Genomic DNA, 2,884 nt, shown 5'->3' on the forward strand with positions numbered 1-2,884 from the left:
ATGTGTTTCAGTCTGTTTATTGCTTGATGCTAATTCAATCAATCAGTTTAACAGTTAGTGTTTATAAAAAGAAATTATTATTCATCACAGAATGAAAAGTTGTACCTCTCAAAATCTGTTCTTCATTATTTTAATGTCAGCAAGATACACAATGTATAACAAATTTGCATTTGGATAATGCAAGAAAACTGTATCTGTATAACTATGCCGCAGGAAAGTAGGCCTAAACGTTCCATTGTGATGTTGTTCCTTTTAAGCATTCTGGTACGGAGGCAATTAAAGATCAGTACTTTATTAGTGGTTATATATCAATTCAGTCATCCATCTGCTATGAATTTAATGACGCTTCCAGGGACATTTTGATGTGTTTTCAGATGTGCAAGGACCATAATTCTAATGTCAGACAGGGTAATTATTCTCTTCTAATTTAGATAAAAAAAAATAGCTCTTAGTGCCATGATCTAATGATATAATTGTTTCCCTGTAAAAGAAGACATTGCTGACATGTTTGTTTGTTTGTTTGTTTTTTTAAGAGAACGAGAAATACAAAGCAAACAATCTTCCGGAGTTAACAACATTTCTATCACACAGCTTAGACTCTAATTGGCAGTTTACTGTCATTGCGCTCATGGAATATAAACTGTCTCTGGATAAATTCTTCTTAAGATAATGGGCACTTTGGATCGCATGACTACAAAAAGGTCATGACTAAATCAAAGCAGAGCTACTGCTATTGCCGTGAGCTGAACGTCACTAAGGCTGGCGTGTCATTTAAAGTATGATGAACGAGAGATTCAAATCATGAAAATCAAATGAAAAAAGGTGTAGTGACCTTGCACTTTTGTACATACTGACTGCATGCTGCAACAGTTACGATCAGGAGACGACCTAGTTCCTTTGTTTTTCTTTATATTCAAGTTCCGGTGTTTACGCGCGTGGAAGACGCGTCTTGATCTTAATTTAGCACTCTTTGCGTGCCAATGTTACATTTTAGCGAGTGTCAACATTCAACGTTCCATGTGTTCGCTCCACCTTACTGTTAAAGGCCGCGGACCAATCAGAAATCTGCGTATTTTCATGGCAACCAATAAACGTTCTTTTTCGGCCACCGATTGCTGAGGTCGCGCTCTCGATGTCAATTCTTGATGTTGATTACTTTGCTCTTAGTACCCAGTCACGTAACTTCACGTAGGCCTGCAGTCGCGCAGTAAGAGTTTAGTCGTTATCTTAACGCTATCAACGGGAACCTGTTTATCTTCATCTTCCGTGGATATCTTATTGGATATACTGGGGTTCTCCCTCATGGAACTGTACACATCAGCCGTTGTTTTGATTTCGCCGCGTTTCGGAATATTCATATTTTGGATTACATTTTTCCTACGCGAAAGGAAACGCGTCATCTTTTTACCGGGAGTGTGCAATATCTGTGGACTTAACCTACGCGGTTATTTTTAGCTAACGTACATAGCCTCGCGACGATAATCCAGCGGACGATTTCACTTCCAGCGGTGACACAGCGGTTCGCCCGGGACTTTTGGCGACTGGCCTCCTACCCTTAGCCTGTGTCGTAGCATAGCAGTCCTAGCTGTCTACTCCTGACATCCTCCAGTCTACGCCTACGTTCTCGGTGAGTAGAGTAACTCTACGTAGACGCAGTGTAATTAACCGTTACTCTACATTGGTGACCCCGACGTGATCCATCATGAGTCATCAGGAGCAAACCGACACGAAGGCAGGCGATACATCATCGGCCGACCCCACTGCTAGCGGTGATGCTGGAGCAGAAGTCGTCGGCCTCTTGAAGCTGCCGCCTTTCTGGGCCAGCGACCCAGCAGTCTGGTACGCCAAGGTTGAGGCGACTTTCGACACCAAACGCATCCTCCGGGAAAAGACGCGGTTTTCCTACGTCATCTCCTCGCTTCAACCAGATGTCGCGATGGAGGTTCGTGATTTAATCGTCGACCCACCTACCTCCGAGCCGTACAGCAAGCTTAAAATCGGGCTCATTCGTCGCATGTCTTTATCGGAGCAAAAGAGGCTGAACGAGTTGGCAACCAGTGAAGAGCTGGGGACCGCACTCCTTCTCAACTCCTGCGTAGGATGGAACAACACCTCGGCGACAAGAAGCTTGAATCGAGTATGCTTAAACACCTCTCTGTGCAGCGGCTCCCGAAGAAGCTGCGAAGAAGCTGCTTATCCTTGCATCCACCAGCGAGACCATGGACATTAACGAGGTTGCAGCCCTGGCCGACCGTATCTTGGAGGTAGCACCTCCGTCCTCCGTTGCCGGCGTGGAAGCAAAGCCATCGCAACCAGCCCCACGCACACCGCCGCGGTCGCGGAATCGCAGTCGCAGTTCATCGCGTTCCCGCCAGTCCAGCCGCAGCGGGAGCCCAAGCCCACAGCAACGACATCCGACAGTGAATGCTGGTAGACCAGGAGCTGGCTGGTGGTCAATTTACCCCACCAAGCCCAAAAGGTTTGACCCCTCAGAGTTGCTGGGACCACCCTCCTCATTAAAAAAAAAAAATGGGCGTCAGCCTGGTCCTTGAGGGCGGGTTCGGCCCCCAGGGACCCCCCGAAAAGGCCCTCCGGCGGGTGTAATTTACCCCATGGAGCCCATGGACCAAACTTGGTCTAAATGAATGTCCTATAGGTGTACATAAACAAAAAATATAAAAACTGACAAAATATCTGGTTGGGAAAGGGGTTGCCAGACCGCTTGTTTGCAGGTACAAAACCTCGTTTTTGGCAAGGAGTCTGCGCCAAGACTACACTGTCCCATAGGCCCTGTATTGTAGCGTCTCCCAACAGTCTGAGGGACAGTGCCAGTTTTAGTGCATGTAGTAGTCTTGGCGCAGACTCCTTAACGCTCAACAAGGGT

At 46.4% G+C, this 2,884-nt stretch overlaps 1 pseudogene; it reads left to right on the forward strand.

Annotated features, from left to right (window-relative positions):
* The first annotated feature begins 1,702 nt into the window (after nt 1–1,702).
* LOC140229816 (uncharacterized) lies at nt 1,703–2,552 on the forward strand (annotated as a pseudogene).
* Nucleotides 2,553–2,884: the final 332 nt, after the last annotated feature.

Source organism: Diadema setosum, chromosome 6 (assembly GCF_964275005.1).
Source record: "Diadema setosum chromosome 6, eeDiaSeto1, whole genome shotgun sequence".
Lineage (NCBI taxonomy): Eukaryota > Metazoa > Echinodermata > Echinoidea > Diadematoida > Diadematidae > Diadema > Diadema setosum.